This window comes from Pongo pygmaeus, chromosome 1 (assembly GCF_028885625.2).
Source record: "Pongo pygmaeus isolate AG05252 chromosome 1, NHGRI_mPonPyg2-v2.0_pri, whole genome shotgun sequence".
In the NCBI taxonomy this organism is placed as follows: domain Eukaryota; kingdom Metazoa; phylum Chordata; class Mammalia; order Primates; family Hominidae; genus Pongo; species Pongo pygmaeus.
Window position 1 is genome coordinate 140,499,332 of NC_072373.2, and position 20,613 is coordinate 140,519,944.

At 42.4% G+C, this 20,613-nt stretch overlaps 1 protein-coding gene across 1 annotated transcript in view; it reads right to left on the reverse strand.

Annotated features, from left to right (window-relative positions):
• The window catches only part of LRRC8C (leucine rich repeat containing 8 VRAC subunit C), a 104,402-nt gene extending 94,543 nt beyond the window's left edge, over positions 1-9,859 (reverse strand). Inside the window, exons 1-2 of the mRNA XM_063652901.1 lie at positions 9,800-9,859; positions 7,346-7,508 (exon numbers count right to left, since the gene is read on the reverse strand). The gene's annotated coding sequence lies outside the window, so the exon portion shown is untranslated. The remainder of the gene's footprint in view (positions 1-7,345; positions 7,509-9,799) is intronic.
• Between the last annotated feature and the right edge of the window lie 10,754 nt (positions 9,860-20,613).

Here is a 20,613-nt window from a genome sequence, read left to right on the forward strand (position 1 = left end):
CAAGAAAAGACACCATTAATTTAAAGTCCAGCTTGATAACATTTCATTACAATGATGAGACAATATTTTATATTCTATTTTATTTTAAAAAATTATTTAAAAAACAATTCTCAGTGAAAAGGAATTACCATGTTACATTAAAGAATGTGTGTGTGTGTGTGTGTGTGTGTGTGTGTGTGTCTGAGTTAGTTGCATTGATAGCTTCCAAAAGAAAAATAGATGAAAACACTAGGGTTCAGATAAGATGAACTGCTTCCAGTGACCAAAAGGAGGAGCATTTAACCACAACATGAAAACAGCTTATGGTCTCACTTAGGAGACTGAAAACATCTCTGATCTCTTAAGTATCTCGAATATTCTTTAGCTTGTAAAATGCTCCAGATAATAGCTATTTACATCTGATCTGATACCATTTTATATTAATTGTTCATTTTATTGGCTTAACCAAAATTCAGAATGATACCTTCTATAATAATATATCTGATCATTTGCTTTGAAACAAACACTTTCTGATTGAAAAATTGTCAGAGACTTTAAAGTATAACAGTATTGATTTGAGAGCAACCAGATCTGCACATTTATAAGAGGTAGGCTGACAACTTGCTGCAGTGATTTGAATGATACAGACAAGGTAGCTGATTAACATTTGTTGAGGATTTACTCTATGTCAGGCATGATGTTAAAGATTTCACATGTAGGTCAGGCGCGGTGGCTCACGCCTGTAATCCCAGCACTTTGGGAGGCCGAGGCAGGCGGATTGCAAGGTCAGGAGATCAAGACTATCCTGGCTAACACGGTGAAACCCCGTCTCTACTAAAAATACAAAAAAATTAGCCGGGCGTGGTGGCGGGCGCCTGTAGTCCCAGCTACTCGGGAGGCTGAGGCAGGAGAATGGCGTGAACCCAGGAGGCGGAGCTTGCAGCGAGCCAAGATCGCACCACTGCACTCCAGCCTGGGCAACAGAGCGAGACTCCGTCTCAAAAAAAAAAAAAAAAATGTATGATTTCATTTCATCCATGTAACAACAGGATAACAGAGGTAATCTTACTATTCCCATTTCACAGATAGGGAGTCTGAGGCACATACAGGTAATGTCACTTGCCCAGCTTCATGCTGCTAGTAAGTGGCACAGCCAGGAGTATAACCCAGACAGCTTGACTTGAAAGCCCACACTCTTATCACACCCTTTCTATCTTAAAACATCACAGTATTTTAAACTGCTGGAAAATGTCATTTTTTCCCCCAGAGTACTAAACAAAGATAAACAGTCTTGCTTATCTGGAGTTTCATATCTAATTATCTTCACATATACAATGTGTTTGATCTTCATTTCTCTACAGTGAATATATTTCAGGACCATTAAGGGTGAATTGGTATGCATCAGCCCATGTCGACTGAGAAAAAAGATACTGTATAGCCGGTTTTGAGTAGGGAGACATTCTAGTTATGCCACTTGGAAATGTTTCACATAAGGTTTTGGTGTATCCCAGACTCCTAACATAGATGCATTTGAAAAATCATTTAGTAACCTAAAACAAATACCAAGAGATGTTGAGTGTCTTTAAGTCTATATCCAAAGAGGGAGGAAAGAGCAACAATATTTTAAAAGTTACTATTTCTCTACCTGGAGATGTTTCCATTTTTCATGATTGTAAAGACTATTACTGCCAGCCCCAAATTGCCCAATTTCCAGGTTCCCCAGATGGGCACATTGTGGTGCTGCCTAGGCTATAAGTCACATCGCAATACTTTTCCTCAGATCAGACTGGCAGCTCAGCCTCTCCAGTTTCCCAAGGAGGGTGAGGTGGGGAGTGGTGCAAGACTTCTGAGTGCTTTAAGGGGAAAGGAATTTTTTATGTTTTTTTGTTTGTTTGTTTGTTTGAGACAGGGTCTCACTCTGTCACCCAGGCTGGAATGCAGTGGCGCAATCTTGGCTCACTGCAAGCTCTGCCTCCCGGGTTCACGCCATTCTCCTGCCTCAGCCTCCTGAGTAGCTGGGACTACAGGCGCCCGCCACCAGGCCTGGCTAATTTTTTTTTTTTTTTTTTAGTAGAGACAGGGTTTCACCACGTTAGCCAGGATGGTCTCTATCTCCTGACCTCGTGATCTGCCCGCCTCGGCCTCCCAAAGTGCTGGGATCACAGGTGTGAGCCACCGTGCCTGGCCGAAAGGAATTTTTAAACTCTTGTATGATTATTTCTTAGGATTATGAGGAAATCATTTAATATGCAACCTTTATAGATTGCTGCCTAGCCTCTCAAAACTCCAAAATGATTTCTAAAAAATAGCAATAAAAAGGCTTCATGCAAAATTATCTGCAACGTTAGATCTACTCAGTGTCCTGGCTACCGAAGACAAATAGTATGATACACATTTCAGATGCAAAAGCAAGTTTCACTTCTAGCATCCCATGCCACCATTTTCACAAGAAAATGAGGAGTCGTCATGGTTTTGCTGAAAAACTTTTGTGAAGATTGGTGGATATTTTTCTGTCTTTCTGTTAAGACCCTGAAGAACAGAGTTGAGTGGAACTTACTTTCTGATTCTGTTATCTAGAGTGAATTAAGAAGTTTAAGAGAAGCAAGTATGAATCTCCTGATCTTGTGAAATCTCAGGTAGCTAAAAGGAAGTATTGACATTTTGTAACTAGAAGTATTTGAATTTACCTGGATTTAAACCTGCATTAGCATTTTTTGTAATATATATGATGACTGAATTTCTGTAGACCCAGTAGGAAATCGCCTATTTTTTTTTTTTTTTTGAAAAATCATCTTCCCGAACTTTGCAGTTCTTTAATCAAATTTGCACATGGCTCTGATGGGTTTATAGTTCTTTACTGCCTCCCTGATTTTGCATGTGTCTTTATACCACCTTCTAATTTCATACTTCCTTTTTCTCCTTATCACTATACTCTCTTTCTCTCCAAATTCCATCGGTCTTTAAATGTTCACTTCAAATTCTATCTTCATAAAGTTTTTCTCACACTTTCTTTTTTGTAAATGCTTTCCTATGGTTTGAATGTTTGTGTCCCCTCAAAATTCATATGTTGAAACCTAATTCCCAGTGTGATAGTATTAAGAAGTGGGGCCTTTGGGAAGTGATTAGGCTATGAGATTTCCAGCTTCATGAATGGGATTAATGCCCTCATGATAGAGGCTTTAGGGAGCTTATCCCTTTTGCCATATGAAGATGCAGCAAAGAGACAGCAAAAAGGTACCATCTGTGAAGCAGAGAATAAGCCCTTACCAGCCACCAGATCTGCTGGTGGCTTGACCCGAACTTCTCAGCCTCCAAAACTATGAGCAATAAATGTTTATAAATTATTCAGTCTAAGGTATTTTTTCACAGCAGTCCAAAGGGACTAAACCACTCTATAGTCATTAATCATCACTCTTACCTTCCATACCTATGAGAACTTAAATAAGCTGCTTAACTTCTCTGAGCCTCAGTTTCCTGAGAAATAAATGGGGGTAATTATAGTGTCTACTTTATAGTCTGGTTGTGAGGGTTAGATTATTTAATACATATAAAATATTAGAACAGAGCCTGACACATTGTAAGCATGTGACAAACATTAATTTTTATTAATATTTAACAGCTAATTGCATCCTTATTTTAAAGTTTTCCATTTTTTTCTATTTTCCACATGGTAGAGATTAAAATTTGTTGATTTGATTTAATTATGTATAGTATAATGCCAAAGGGAATCTTTCTTCAAATTTTTAATTATATTGTAAAGAGTTACTAATTGACAGTTTTCTTATAAGTTAGCTTAGTTATAATAAAATGTTTAAAAAGTAAACATAATGAATACTTATTACCTGAATTAATATTATATATAATATACATATAATTATATATTTATTATATAAAAAGTTTATTTGATTATTTAAATTTGTATTCATTTATGTAAATAGTTATTTTTATTTATTATAATTGATAAATTTTATATAAATATAAAACTAATATAACTTAAAATGTTTCTACATTTTTATTTCAATTTAATATATCACCCATCATACACTAAAATCATTTCTTTCCCCCGCCCCAAATTTAAACACAGGAAATTGTATTTTTGAGAAATTCTTAACTAAAGTATCTGTCATATTGTAGAACTTCTGTGGATATGAATGAGTCAATGTCCTAGTTACTGATATAGAAAAATGGCTACACACCAATAATTTTGAAAAAATACTTTCATTGTTTACTGAAATCGCATGCAGGAAGAAATAGCTAGTTTTAACATACCAGTGTTATGTGTTCTTTTTTACATGATCTATAAAGGTATACATCTCAAGATCTCTTCAAATCCCTCATAAATTTGTGATCTACAGAGTAGGGAGGGCCTTGTACTCTAATGCAAACAAACTTCAAAAGGCTGTTTGAAATGTAAAATTGGGCAATATTAATTTTAGAACAGAAACAGTTCAGCCATTTGAAAACCAGAGGTGTCAATATTTCTGTCCAGAAACCAATGGGAGTATGCCACCAAAAATTAAGACACGGGTCCTGAAGTTGGTTCGAGATAAAATACTAAGGTCTCATAAATCACAGAGGAGCCACTTTATCTGTATTACTTGGCTATCTTTAGAAAGTAGTTTTAACTCTTCAAGCAGTTTTAACTACTCTAACCATTGTTTAGTATTTTGTAATGGTGACAAAACTTTAGATAAGATGCAATCTTACTTCAAAATATCTCACAAACCCTTCCTTTCCTCCCTTTGCATTTCCACGTCTCTCCTCTAATTTTGCTCTCATCACTTTATGCCTACCTAGTGGCCACTGTCTCCTTCCCAGTCTTCCCATTTTAGTTTTATCCAGCTCAATCTCCATGAAATCATCTGATTTATCTTCCCAAAGTGCTGCTTTCAACACTTATATAATGAATGGCTGGCCCAGAGTAGCTGCTCAATAACAATTTCCCCTTGCTTTAAGTAACTCCCCACTGTCCAAAGGGAAAAACTTAAACTTGAATTCTGCATGGTTTGTAAATCTCAGTAGGAGACTGCGGTATAATAAAGATTATATTGGTCTTTTTCCCTGGTTCCTACTCCAGAGCTTTTAAAACCCTCTGTATTCCCTAAGTGATAGAGGTCTCTTCGTTATGCAAATGAAGTGTCTGACCATAGCCTCCTATGTAGTTTCAGGACAGAGGCTGGTTACCAGAAAGACCAACCATGGGATTAGCATGCTCAAACTTTGGGCCAGCCTGACCTGAGTTAAAAACTCAACTAGTCAGGAGGGGAAGGGGGCTGGAGACTGAGTTTAATCATTTGACCAATAATTTAATCACTCATATATATATAATGAAAGCCCAATAAAAACTGTGGACTCTAAGGCTCAGGAGAGCTCCTGATTGGTGAACATATAGTTATACCAAAAGAGTGTGTGCGCTGGGTCCATGGGGTGAGAGTGTGGAAGCTGCATGGTCTCTCGCTGACCTTGCCCTATGTATGTCTTCATTTGGCTCCTCTTGAGATATAGTCTTTATGAAAAGTCTGTAATCAAATCTGTGCTTTCTTGAGTTCTGTGAGTTGTTCTAGTGAGTGACTGAACCTGAGAGGGTCATAGGAGTCACTAAATTTGAAGCCAGTTGGGCAGAAGTGTGAGTGGCCTTGGGACCTCCTGAGACTCATGACTGGCATCCTAAGTGAGGGCAGTCTCATGAAGGACACTGCCCCTTAATCTGTGCCAATTCTGGTAGTTAGTGTCAGAATTCAGTTGAGGTGGAAACAGAACACAGACAGTATTAAATAGCTATTACTGGAATCTGTAGAAGTAGATCAAGCCACTGGAGCATGATTGCATAGCATAGCTGCAATGGAAAAACTGATTTACTAATGGCCTGCCCAGGACCACAAAATGATTAAACTGCTTCCTCTAATTTGGCGTACCTAGAACATGTTAGGATAGCCTCATGCTAAGGAATCATGCCCATGAATCATCTGAAGACAGGAGGAGTCAACATATTTTTGACTAGCTTAGGGCAAGGCATTTGGACTGAATTGTGAACCATGGTTTTAATTTCACAGGGTCCTGCTAATGGTTTATTTAGGCAGAAGACAACATGAGTGTCCTTCATCACTTAGTTTCTCTGAAAAATATTCTACCTAGGCAAAAAAAAACCCCGAGCCTAGATGATAAGTTATAAGTAAGTGGGTATGTTATGTGTGAAGATTTGGATTTCTCTGCTCTGTCTATATCCTAGATAGTAATTCTGAGAAAAATCAAGTTGTTGGTACGGGTGATAGTGGTGTATGGGAGAGGGAGGGCCCTGCCTATTTATTGCTCAGTAAGCTACCTATTTCCAATTTTGGCAGTAAAACATAGCAACAGAGGGAAAGAAAAGAGAAGGCACAAGGCATTGAGTATCCACTGCCTAGCAGGCTCAGAACAAATGCTTTTACTTATGTTAGCTTATTTAACATAAGCTTACGAAGACACATATAAGTTATGAAGACATAACCTCCCTGAGGAGTAGGTATTCATATCCTCACTTTGTAGGCACTCATAGTGGCTCAGAATTCCCTGAGATCTCATAGTAAGTTAAAGAACAAGCATTAGCATTCAGGGTTGTCTGAATCCAAATTTAAACTTTATGCTGTCCTTTACTGCCTAGTTTCCATCTTTGAGCCTCCTTATGGCATGCCCAAGTCACACTCTGGTTTAATAAAGCCAAGAAAGTTTGTCTTTTCCCCCTAAATTTGCAGGAGGTGGGATGAGATTTATCAACACTCAAGTTAGACTAGAGTCAGCTCCTGAACCAATTTTCCCCAGACAAATCAGAGATTTTCACTGTCAGGACAACAATGAAATCCTTTGCAACCTCCTCCCTCAATGTTATCTCTTTCAGGCAAATTGGAGCTAATTCTGGGGCAAGCAGGAACAAGTAATCATCACAGCCTCCTAGAGATATCCTTGGCATAGTTGCCTGGGGCACACTTGGCTGTGTTTTACAGAACACTGTTCCCACGCCCCTGAATTAACTTTGTCTAGTTGTAGATGGCCAGAAGTGACCCTTCTAGCAAGAATCCTTGATAGTACATCCCCCCGTCTTCCAGAAGACCTGCTAGTGGGCTCAAAATATGCTGAACTCACACTGGGTTGATGAGGCTGGGGCCCCTGCATTACTATCTGTCATTAGTAAATCTTCCTGGCACCACTGGCTGGGACCTAACATGAAGGACCTGGCATATAGTGCCCAGCCCCCTGGTGGTGGAGGCACGAGGGAGTAGGACAGGGCACAATGATCTCCACAGTCGTCTCACTTGGCCACCAGCAGGGCAGGCAGCTCAGGATGGTGTCTCACCTGGGCCAAAATTTTGAACAGTCTGTGGACTGGTACCTGGGTTGCAAGCAGAGTGCATGTTCTCACTAGCAAACAGCTTCAGCTGAACACACTCTTCTTCTCATTTCCTGAGGGCTCCCAGCAGTTGATTTCCCATGGAAACAAGCAGAAATCTGTTTTAATCATCTGGCATTTTTAGTTTCCTAATTTGTATGGGAACCTGGAGATAGAGACATATGGTACATTCATTATCTGAGAAAGCTACAGCTGAAAGAAAAATAATGAAAGCCAGTCTTAAAACTGGAAAGTTTCAACAGATGCCCTCAAATTACTTTCCTTCATCTCAGGGACTGTCAACAATGCTGCCAAAAGTGTTGTTCTGTTTTAGCTTAGTATTTCTAGCAGGATTTACACTTGAACCTTGGTGTGTGCTTCCCCCATGGCCCTTTACAGCCTGTCAGCTCTCGTAGTTGGAAATTAGAGCCCCCCTATTATCTCCTGAACCAGACAGAGAGTTGGAATGAGCACAGGCTCAGGAGTCAGTCAGACCTGAGTTCTAATCCTCAGGAGTCAATCTGACCTTACTAGTCCATTGGTGTTGGGCTAAAACTGAACTTCCCTATGTCATTTCTTTCTCTTTTTTTTTTTTTTTTTTTTTTTTTGAGACAGGGTCTCACTCTGTCACCCAGGCTGGAGTGCAGTGTCGTGATCTCAGCTCACTGCAACCTCTGCCTCCCGGGTTCAAACGATTCTCCTGCCTCAGCCTCCTGAGTAGCTGGGATTACAGGTGCATGCCATCATGCCTGGCTAATATTTGTATTTTTAGTAGAGACGGGGTTTTCCTGTGTTGGCCAGGCTGGTCTCGAACTCCTAATCTCCAGTGATCTGCCCGCCTTGGTCTCCCAAAGTGCTGTGATTACAGGCATAAGCCACCAGGCCCTGCCCATTTTTCCTCATCTGAAAATTTCATTCATTCATTTAACAAATATTTATTGAGCATATATTTTGGGCCAGGTACTGTTTTAGGAACTAGAAAGATAGCAATAAATAAATAAAATCCTCACCTTTGTGGGGTTTATATTCTATTTCAGAGGACACAAATAATAAAACATGAGTAGAAGACATAATATGTCAGCTGGTGATAAGTGCTATAAAGAATAATAATGCAGAGAAAGGGAGTATTTGGACAAGGCAATGACAAATTTTTAAAAGGCTGAGCAGGGAAGTGTCCTCGCTGTGAAGAGGCAGTCGAAGAAAGACCTGAAGGAGGTGTGAGGGTGGGCCTGTGGCTACTGGAGAAAGAACATTTTGGGAGAGGCCCTAAGGTTGGGAGACTCCCTGGTGTTTTTGAGGAACAGCAAGGAGCCCGGTATGGCTGGAGTCAATGAGTACAGAGCTTTGGGCAACACCAAAGAGAATTTGGCTGTAGTCACTGTCACTCTCATACTGGAAAGTTTTGAGCAGAGGTGACGTGATCTAAGTTGTGTCAGGGTTACTCTGGCTGCTGTGGTGAGAGCAGACTGCATGGGACAAAGTTAGGATGTTATAAGTCATCAAAGGGAGACTCCATAATGGTTTGCACCAGGGTAATCGATGTCAGGTAGTGAGAAGTGGCCGAATTCTGGTCAACATATTCGTTTGAAAGTAGAGCTTTAAGAATATGTGACAGATTGAATGTGGGTTAAGAGAGGGAGAGGAGTCAGAAATAACTCCAAAGCTTTTAGCCTGGTTACTAGGAAGAAAGGAATGTTAATTTTCTGAGATGCAAAATAGTTTAAGAGGAACAGGTGGAAGGGATGGAAAATCTGGAATTCTGCTTTGAACATGTTAAGTTTGAGGTGCCAATTAGAAATCCAGACTGGGTACAATGGTTCATGCCTGTGATCCCAACACTTTGGGAGGCCGAGGCAGGCGGAATGCTTGAGCTCAGAAGTTGGAGAGCAGCTGGGCAACATGGCAAAACCCTGTCTTTCCTAAATATACGAAAGATTAGCCAGGTGTGGTGGCACATGCCTGTAGTCCCAGGGGCTGAGGTGGGAGAATCACCTGAGCCTGGGAAGCTGAGGCTGGAGTGAGCTGTGATCATGCCACTGCAGCCTGGGTGACAGGAGTGAGACTCTGCTTTTGTCTTCAAGAAAAATAAGAGTAATCTCTCCTGATGCTTTATGGTGAGAAGCTGAGCTGATTGAGAAGTAAATAACTCAGTTTCTGTGCTTTTCTAGCATGGACACTATTATTTCCTTGCAGTCGATCTAATGGAATTTCAAAGGTTCACAAATTTAAATTTAAAGATAAAAAAAAGTCCTGGCACTAGAATAAATAATGTAGAAAGTACACATCCCTCACCCCTCTTCCCACTTTTTTTTTTTTTTTTTTTTTTTACGGTAGTTACAGGCTGGAGTTGGAAAAGGGGTAATGGGGAAGAGAATGCTTGTGCTCATATCAGTTTCAGGAAGATTTCTGGGTCCTGAATGGAGATTTCTGAGTCCTAAATGAAATTATAATACTAACCTGCAGGGATGCTCAGATCCTGGCTCAAAGTAGAGTTCAATGAATCGCAGTTCACTTTTTCTTAAAGACAAGAACTCTGCATTATTAATCTTTGTACTCTTAGTAGGCACGTAATAAATGTCCCTATTTCCAGACTTGAATTTAGTGATTTTAGGTCTTAATGTTTCTAAGGTACTGAAGACTTAAGGGTCAGGTCAAGGTAAAGTTTAGACTTTCTTCTAGAGCAGTAATGCCTGGTAGAAATAAGATGCAAGCCATAGAGGTAATTTAAAATTTTCTAGTATCCACGTTTTAAAAAGTAAAAAGAAATCAATGAAATTAATTTTAATAATATATATTATTTAACCTAATATAGCCAAAATATCCTTTTAACATGTAATCAGAATAAAAATATTGATCTATTTTATTTTGTTTTTAACCAATTTTTGAAGTCTAGTGTGTATTTTATGCTTATAGAACATCTTCATTCAAACAAACCACATTCCAAGACCTGAATAGCCACATGTGGCTAGCGGTGATCACATTGGACAGGGCAGTTCTACAGGCAATTGGGGGGTATTTTTCTTTCTTGCTTTATATTTTTGAGTCTGATATTTGACTGCTGACACATGGTGTGTTTTCTGTCCATCAGGTTCAGATACTACTTGTTCTTTTGCTTTATATAGCAAGCCGTTATGTGGCTACTAGTCCTGAACATGTTGGAGACAGAGGATCAAAAACTTCTTTAGTGCTCCACTTGCTCTTACCTCCCACAGGTAGAAACATCACTCAGTAAAAACCACCAATGAAAGATTCAATAATACCAACAATATTGTACCTACAAACGGTTGCTTGAATGGGTAGTCATTCTAATGGCTATGTTTAAAAATGTCATTTTATTTTATTTTTTTTCTGAGACAGAGTCTTACACTGTTGCCCAGGCTGGCTTGCAATGATGTGATCTTGGCTCACTGGAACTTCTGCTGCCCGGGTTCAAGTGATTCTCCTGCCTCAGCCTCCTGATTAGCTGGGATTACAGGGGCGTGCCACCACACTCGGCTAATTTTTGTATTTTTAGTAGAGACAGGGTTTCAGCATCTTGGCCAGGTTTTGAACTCCTGACCTCATGATCCACCCATCTTGGCCTCTCAAAGTGCTGGGATTACAGGCATGAGCCACCGCGCCCAGCCAAAAATGTTATCTTTCTCTGATTTTTATGTTAAAAATCTCTCTGTGATGAAAAACATAAAAAAGCTGAGAGTAGGACACAGACAACTTGGAATTGGTGGCAGGATGTCTTCTAGGAAATGGCACACATAGAAAATAAAAACAAGGGGAAAACTATCTTGAAAAATGTCTGGCCTTTATCACAGAATACATGGAACCTTAATTTATATTTTAGTTGATTAAAATTACCTCTTGGTACTTTCACTGACTCAATTATGTTTCTAATTTACAAAGTCCCTCCCTGACTCCAGAAATGTTAATGCTGGCCCTTAATAGGGAGGGCACCACAGCCAATGCTTTTCCAAGCACTTCATATGTATGAATTTATTTAGCTTTAATAACAGCCCATGTCTGTTATAACAAACCTATACAGTAACAGCTCTTAATCTCAGCTCTGTCACTTGCCAGATAGGAGACTCTCTGAGACTCAACGTTTAAAAATATAAAATATAGAATAAAAATACAACTCACCTCACAAGGTTGCTGTGATAATTAACTTGAGGTAATTGTGAAGCTACACAGAACAGTGCTTGACATACAGTAAGCTCTCAGTATAGATCACTACTGTTATTGATGACAAATAACAAGATTTACTTAGCAAATCTTGAGGGAAGAGGTTACAAACATTCTATGGCAAGGAAGCCACAACGTAAGAACCTCCTCTCCTAGCTCAGACAGTGGTTTTCAGCTTGAAGAACTACAACTTTTCTTCTCTGTATACTAGAAAGTTTTGGAGCCTATATTAACAGGCTCCAGGTCATTAGGAGCCTGTCACTACAATGCCTAGCAAAAACGTACTCCAACATCACTACCATTTCAAAAGTAATTGAATTTTGAATAGGAATACATGCACATGGTACAAAATTAGAAAAAATACAAAAAGATATGCAGAGAAAATATACACGGTGTTACCAGGTTTTTTTTGTTTGTTTGTTTGTTTTTTTGTGCATCTACTGGAGACTTTCTGTGACTATCCAAGCTCACATACATGCACCTTAAGATATTAAATTAGCAAATATGTCTAGTAGGAGTCTATTGTTTTTACTGAAATATCCCAAAACCCCAAGTGTTTATAAGACCTGGAACAAGAATTTTAGTTTAGAAATATTGTTTCCCCAGGGACACTTTCTTACAGGCTCCATTAGCCATTGATTCTGTTAGCGATCATCTCACCAAGGGCCCCAGAGAGGGCTCAATAATCAGGCATGGGGAGTGAGAAGTGGGTAAGAAGAAGATTCAAGGGAAGGAAGATAAGGTGATAAGTACCTATTGGGTGTCAGATATGACTAAGAATTTTATATATGTTGTTTCAATTTTCTTAATCACCTTGAAACATGGTTATTATTCTTCCCCAGTTTGCAGATGAGAAAACTGAGCTGTAGAAAGGTTGCCTGACTTGTCTAAGATAACACAGCTGGGAAGTTGAGGAGGCAGGTCTGACTGGTATCAAAAACTCCAGCCCAGTGACTTCCATGCTACAAAATGGACAAAAGGGATCAGGTACCCAGAAGGGCAGAAAGTAGCTGAATTGCTAGTTGTTTTGAATGCACTAGGAAGGGAAGGGAGATACAATCTGAAAAAACTCACATTTACCACATCAAAACAACACCCAGCAGGCAAGTTGACAGCCCTTTTCTATCTTACCGCTGATGGCAGTGGTGGGCCATCCAGAGCAGCCGCTGCCATTGCACTGGCTGCAGCCAGGCGGGACCCACTCTCAGGCCCAGAGCCTCTGCCACTCTGTACCCTGGCCCCGTGTCATCGCTCTTGCCTACCGCCGCTGTGGGGAGGTGTGGGGAGGAGGTGGATAGTCCCCGAAGGAGCCTGCCCCTGGGAGCCCCCTGGAGCCTGCTGCCCTGGGAGCCTCCACGATGGCGCCAGGCTGAATTACCCCTTGGTGTGGGGGCAGCATGGCTGGGCACAGAAGGGCACGCAGAGAGGAGCCCCGCGGTGGAGCTGGGCCAGGAGTGGTGCAGTGTTCCACGGATCCTGCAGGAGGGAGGAGCAGGCAGGGGCCCCACCCTCCCAGGCGCCTCTATGGCCGCCGTGGTTGCAGCTGCAGATCCGGGCATCTCTGCACTCTCAGGGGACCTGGGAATCCCCATTGTTAGCCCCGGTAGGCTTGAAGGTGTCTGCTTCCACTGCCTGGCCTCTCCCTGCTGTCGGCTCCAATCACAGAGTGGAGTTGAGGCCAAGTGTGGGCGATGTCACAGCCCGCCTGGGTGTACACACACACGGGGCAGTGCTGACATTTCAGGCCCCTGCCGCCTCAGCCCCCTCTGGACTTTGAGCACCGACAAGCACAGTGGGGAGGGATGCCGAGGTGGGTGCTGAGCACAACCCGGTGCTGGCCTGCAGGTGTCCCTTGGCATGAACAGCCTGGTTGTCATGAACAGTAGTAGGAGGCCGACTGGCTCCTGGGTGGAAGGGGACTGGTCCCTAGTGAAGCCCCACCCTCAAACCAGGGAGGACTCGAAGCCTGAGGGCCGGGCTGCCAGTCCCAAGGACTGGAGGGAGGACTTGTAGTGCTTTTCCTGGGCCCGCCCATGGCCACCCATGGACCAATCAGCACACACTTCCTCCCCTCTGAGGCCCATAAAAACCCTGGATTCAGCCAGACTCCAGCAGAGGACACAGAGAGGATAGAGAGAGGACGGGGAAATGGTGGGATGACCTGCTACAGAGAGGAGCTGCCCACCTCAGGGTCTCCCGTCTGCTGAGAGCTGAGAAGACAATGGGATGACCAGCTGCAGAGAGGAACTACCCTCTCTGCTGACAGCTAGACACTCATCAGGATGACCTGCCTAGAAGAGAGGAGCTACCCTCTCTGATGAGAGCTGAACACTGGCTGAGATGCCCACTGCAGGTCTCCTCTGAGCTGTTCCATCGCTCAAAAAAGCTCCTCTTTGTCTTGCTCACCCTCCACTTGTCTGTGCACCTCATTCTTCCTGGTCGCAGGTCAAGAACTCAGGGCCTGCCAAATGGCGAAGCTAAAAGATCTATAACCCAAACACGGCTGAAACATACCCCTTGCTCGCCACGTTGTGGGTGAAAAGGAGAGAAGAGCTGTGGCCCTTCGGGAAGCCCAGACCTGGGAGCTCCCAGAGCCAGGTGCTTTGACTCCCTCTTTGGGGCTCTGCGGTTCCTGATGTTTCCAAGTTTCTGGGTGCCACTACATTCCCTGGTGCCAGCCGAGGAAGCTGCTTGTGGTGCACCTGGTCCAGCTGCAACCTCACAGAGAACCAGTGCCTGTGCTGGCACGTGGAGCTGCCTGCCCTGTGGTAGCAGCTGGCATGTCTGACTGCACAGTGGCCAGACCCCACGCTTGCTTACACACCCCTTGCCACTCCACACCTGACTCGCAGTCTCCCTTAGAGGCATGGGATCCAGACCGGTATTGTGAGCTGAGTGCAGCCTGCCAGGCTGAGTGGGTGGAACAAGCCTAGCGGGCCCAGCAAAACTCAGACAAAGGCACCACCAGCCAGAGGTTTCCGGCCAGAAAAGTGACACCCCAAAGATCCTGTAACACTACCTCTTCAGATACATTGGCAATTGACCAGGACAAGTTTTTTAAAATTTTTCTCTTAATTTCTTATTTTTTCCTGACCCATCACCAACAGAAAGGACACAGTTTAAACATTCACAGAGACCAGGTCTAAGGTGAGTACACAGTGATGACAAAGTTTTGTTGGGAAAGGCAGACGTTCTGCACCTGATGCTACCTTAGTCCATGCAAAGAGTCCTCACTTCCGTGACTAAGTGGAAATCAGCTACAATTACTTGAGCACGTCACTAAGGTTTTTGTAAATAAACATTTCTGAATAAGAAAATTTGATACATTCTTCAGTTCTGGTGTTGTTACCAACGGTCTTAGTCGGTTTGAGCTGTGATAACAAGTATCCTAGACTGGGTGGCTTAAGCAACAGACACTTTGTTTCTCACAGTTCCAGAGGCTAGAAAGTCCAAGATCAAGGTGTTGGCAGATTCAGTTCTTGGTGGGGGCCCTCTTCCTGGCTTGCAGGCGGCTGACTTTTTGCTGCGTCCTCACATGACACACACAGACAAAGAGCGAGCTGTTAGTCACTTCTTGTAAGGATACTAATTCTAACATGGGGCTCCACCCTCATGACCTCATCTAAACCTAACTACCCCTCAAAACCCCACCTCCTAATACCATCACATTGTGGGTTAGAGATTCAATGTATAAATTCTGGGGGAAGACACAAACATTCAGGCCATAACACTAACAATCACCAAGGAACTCATCTGTACAGAGTTTAGAAGTTGGCAAAGGAAATTCACATAAATTACCTTATTTGAACCTCACAGTTGTTATCTGTGAGATAGCTATTTTTATTTTCCCTGTTTTACAGATGAGGAAGCTAAGTTGAGAAGCATTCAGTGATTTCCCCAGGGTCATCTGACTAGTCAGTGGCAATGGTAGAGTACAAAATCAGATTTTCTGATTCCAAATCCCGTGTTCATTCAGCTGCATCAGGAATCAGGCCATTCTGCTCCTAGTATTAACAGCAGCAGTAACAAAACAGGAACAGCAGCTGATGTTTATTTGGTGATGTACCATGTGCCAATCTCTTTAAAAATATTATCTCTCAGGGTAGATGCTAGCATTCTATTTTACATCCCTGAGAAAACTTAAAATTATCAGGGTTAAATAACTTTCCAAGATCACACAGCCAGTATATCCACAGAGCAAGTATTTGAACCAGGTTTGGCTGAGTCTAGAGATGATGTTCTTAATACGCCACTTTGTTAGAGTGGCCTTTGAAGTGCTCTTTGAAAGACAGTTTGTAAGATGAAAATATTCTTTTAGATATATTTATTGAGATTTTAGTCAGAAATGGATTTCTTGCCCATTAGAAGCACTAGTGCCCTACAAAGTGCTCTATTGAAAGTCCTATTTTTCAGGCATGACAGATGGAGGACAGATGTTTCTTTATACTCTGAAAGGTCCACTTTATGTAGCTGACTATAATAAGATTGTATCTGGTTCTGAATGTTTCAGAAAAATGGTATCAGGCAGATCATTCCAAATGAAAGCCAAATCAAAGGCATTATTGCACAGATTTGATAGAAAAAAAAAGCCAAAACAACAGGATGTTATTTAATGGTATGGGTGGAAACTTTTTCAGAGTTCATTCTGAACCACACAGACATTTTCAGATGTGTTCCACCCTAAGATTCAGCCTAATGTCAGAGAAGTGCGTGTATGCTTGATTGAGACTTGTGTGATGGGGTGAGGTGGTGGGGGCCTGGGGGTTGGGTGCCATAGGTGTGGGTAATGCAATACTGAACTTTATTTCAGTGTGATTTGGAATAACATGGAAAGCCTGGAGAATGAGTGCAAACTGCTGTGACTTAAGTAGACTTTGGATAAACAGGAACTTTCTATGAGTTCAGAAAACTTAGATGCCTGAGTGTATTTTGAATACTCATTTGGGACAAATGATTAGACCTCTAGATAATAGTTCATAGCTTTTTGTGTGTATTGGAATCATGACTGCAACACCTGAGAAGGATGTTCAGGCCCAATACACAAGTACGCTTATGTTTTGACCGAGCTGACTTCCAGGTTAGAAAGTCCATTTGTATTCTACAGAGAATCATAGCATCTCAGAGCCTAAAAGTGGCCTTAGAGTCACTTAGCCCAACTCTCCTCATTTACTGAAGAGGAAACTGAGGCCCCATGAGGGCTGGTGATATTCTGGCATCAAACTTAACACAGTTGGGAGGGGAATACCCTGAAGATCTAAAGGACACTAGTTCAAGGTAGTGTATGCAGATGTGGTTGAGTTTTCACATACTGTTTAAGAACACAAACTTTGAAACCAGATCTAGATTCTAAACCAGTTTCCTTTGCTTACTAGCTGTGTGTCCTTTGGCAAATCACTTAACTTCCCCAAGCCTCAGTTCCCCCATCTATAGAATAAATGTAAGTTTTCTTCCTTTAACATCATTGTACCCATGCCCTCAAAGAGTGTATCCAAAGTACTACTTCCTTTTGCCATTTCCTTACCCACAAGGATTTAACAACTTCTCACTGTCTCAACAATTTGTCCACAAAAGTCTCCACTAGTAGTTTCTGGCACTGCCCTTAGGCATCCTGGCTGATCCACTGGCCAGCACACACCTTGCAAATGCCCGGCTTTCAGCTATTCATTCATTATGCACCTACAGTGTAGAATACTATAACAAATTATAGGTACAGATACTATATTAGTGGAAGGGGACACAAATACGAACAAGATTTGGTTTCTGCCTTCAGATGACTGAGCGGGAAATCCATAAATAACCTCACTACATTGGTATAAGGGTTCAGAATAACTAACTCCAATTTGGGGGAAAGAGGGTGGTCAGAGGAGTTATAGAGTGATACCATCTTAGTCTTGAAGAATGAATTGAGCTTTATTCATATGTGTATGTATGGAAAAAAGGAACTTCTGGTTGAGGGAACAGCCTGGACAAAGGCATAGAGGTTAGAAAGGCTTGGCACAGAGGACTGCCCTGTAGTTCCATATAGTGGGCTGGCAGGAATGCATGTGGGAAGTCCAGCACTGCCTGGAGGACTTGGATTCTGGCCAAAAGAAAACCACTGGGGTCAGGTCACATTGCTGCTTTGTTAAATCCCACAGGGCACAAAAGGGCAAGAACATTCACATTTCTGGTGAGTCACATGTAAACAGCTGTATTTTTGCCAAGGTCTCTTCCAAAAGGTACTGAGGCTGGGGGCATCTTTCACACAAGGTGACAGAGACATTTCTGCTGCTGACACCATTCCAGTCTTATGACCTTAGATTTCATTTTATCAAGCTTCTATTATCTATAGTTACAAGAAACAAGACCTCCTTTAAGTCATACTGCCTGGCTGTGGTGAGAACGCACAAGGATGTGGCTGTGGAAGATGGTATCAAAGAAGACCCTTACTGCCCCATTCCCAGTAGGTCCTTGAATGGGTGCTAGGTAAGTTCCTGTGAACAATGGGGAACCCAACTCCCCATCCTATGTTCCCTGACTACCTGCTGCTTCTAGATGTGGGTACAGGCCTGGGAATGGCCTTTCTTCAGCCATTTCTTGGCTGTCCCTCCTCTTCATGGTAGGAGAGAGAAAACAGGGAAGAAAGGACCCATGTGCTCCTGGTGGGCCAGATTCTTCTTTTCTGGTCCAATGTAATTTTCTCATGCGAAGGGGAAGATTTCCTTCAAATATCAGCAAGATGGTCAGATGTTTATGCAGAATCTCAAAGCTTGGCATCAAGATTTCTGGTGAACATGGATGCTGTTTACACTAGCTTTACAGTCTAGTCAGGGAAACAGACACTAAACAAGTCATAGTTATCAAGAGGATGGATACCTCAAAGTATAGTACCAGTTGCCCTGGGAACAAACAACAGGGGGATCTAAGGATGGACTCGTCATTTGAAGAAGTGGCCATTTATACTGAGAACTGGATGAACAGGAGTTAGCTAGGCATAGGAATTAAGGAAGAGCCTTTTTGGCAGAAATGCATGTGCACAGACCAAGGCAGGAAAGGACATGCTTTGAAATATTTTCTATCATCTTTGGAGGAAAACTCATTAAAGCTAACGTAGAAAGCACCCACTAGGGTCAGACAAGATGCTAACATTTTACACACATTACCTCGTGGAATCCTCCTAAGATCTTACGAGGTTTGTTTCTATGAGGAGCAGGTCTTATTTGTCCCTGCTGTCCCCCACTGTATTCACAATATCTTAGACAGCATCTGGGTAAGTAGCAGACACTCAATATTTATAGAATAAAGCTTACATTTTACAGACAAGGAAGCTGAGGCTCAGAGATACAAGATGACTCAAGAGTTACTGATTAAAATAGGGCTCTGATCCAGGTTGCAGATGAGTACCTTCTGGGCTGTCAGTCCAGGACAATGATCTTGTCTTCTTCCAGATAAAGCAGAGACTAGGCCGGGCCTTGGACAGTCTTAGACTGGGCATGAGGGCACAGAGCAGGTGAACAGCACATAGCTATGTCTGCCCACTGCATATCAGATGAGCCTGGTGAGTGCATAATCTGCCCTTGGAGCTGGCACCCAGGTGGGGCTGTACCCTAAGACCAGGCAGAAGTTAACATCTCTCAGTGCACTGAAACCTAGAGCCATGTTTCTCCAACGGGGAGCCTGTTAGCTGACCTGACACTCAGGTCTCAGCTGAACAGAAACTGGAGAACTTAAAACTGTCAGGCATCTGTTTGCCCCAGGTCAGACACTGGGAGGAAAGCCAGTGATAAAGGGTCAGCCTCAGCTTTCAAATTTTGGTGTTAAAGCCCAAGAGAGCCAAGTACCTCACAGGTCACCTTTATACCTGTGCAGCCTCAGGACATTTCTCTTAACTGGGAATTGTAACCTGAGCATTGTGAAGGCCCTGCTAGGAAAGTTTCTATCTGTCCCGCCCTAAATAGCTTATCTTCACTGACTACTTGGCTCTCCTGATGGGGAGGCACTGCGGAACAGCCCTTTAAGATAATTCCATCCTCCTTCACTTGCTATTATGCTTGAGGTTCTTTAGTGAATAAACGTCTTATTCATGTGTCATAAAAGTGAATCATTTCCAAAGCTGAAAAAAGAAATGTATGACATACTCAAGTTCTTAAGAAAATTACTCAGTATTAAACGTGATCAACACTTCCTACTCACTCAGCATTTTACGTAGATCAGAATATTGGAGTTGGAAGGCCAGCTAGCGAGCATCCAAGCCCACCCACTCACGAGGCTCAGTTAGGCTGGGACCCTGTGCATGCTGACATAAGGCAGATCACACTGAAAATGGCAGGATCACAAGGGCTGGTGCTGAAGCCCAGAAGTCACAAGAACCCTATTTTCTCTCCCTCTATCAGACAGCCTCCAGCATCCTCACCATCGCCAACTTCCCCAAGCCACAGCTTACTCTGAGAAGCATGTTAATTTCTTCCAGGCCCTTCTAGTCATTAACTTAGCTGGGGCCTTTACTGATCATCTGAGACAACACCCAAGCCATCTGCCTTATTTCCAGCATGAAAAAATTCTCTGTGGACACTCTGTTCATCAGGAGAAATTACTATACTATCAGAAAGAAAGAAAAAGGGAGAAGGGCTAATGTCTTTCATCTTCTAGAAGAAAATTTAAAAATAGTGCAAAGTCCCAGTAAGGTCGTTTGGTAAGTCATCTTCCTTTCATAGAAGAGCTCAGTGGAGAGGGCCTGGGACCCCTTAGAGCCACAGTCCCACTGTGTAATGGGCCTTGGGGACACCTGAGCAGGTGACTCACGTGGACCTGACATGACAAACATTTCAAAGGGCTAGCGTTTTGAAGAACCTCAGGGGAAATGCCAAGTGAACCAGTGCTAAATGGCAGTGGATTGTTAGAGCTGGGGTTGAAGCTTTCTTCCTGCTTCATAGTGCATTCAGCCAGAAGGCAAAGCCAGGGTCACAGCATCTTCCAGGGCAAGGAAGGCAGCTTCTTATCTGGAACATGGCATGAATTCAATAAAGACAGCATAACTTGTCCCTCCTCCTCACTCTTCTCACTCTCCAACATTCTAAATCAGCAGAAGAACGAATTTAGTCTGAACTGTGATTAGA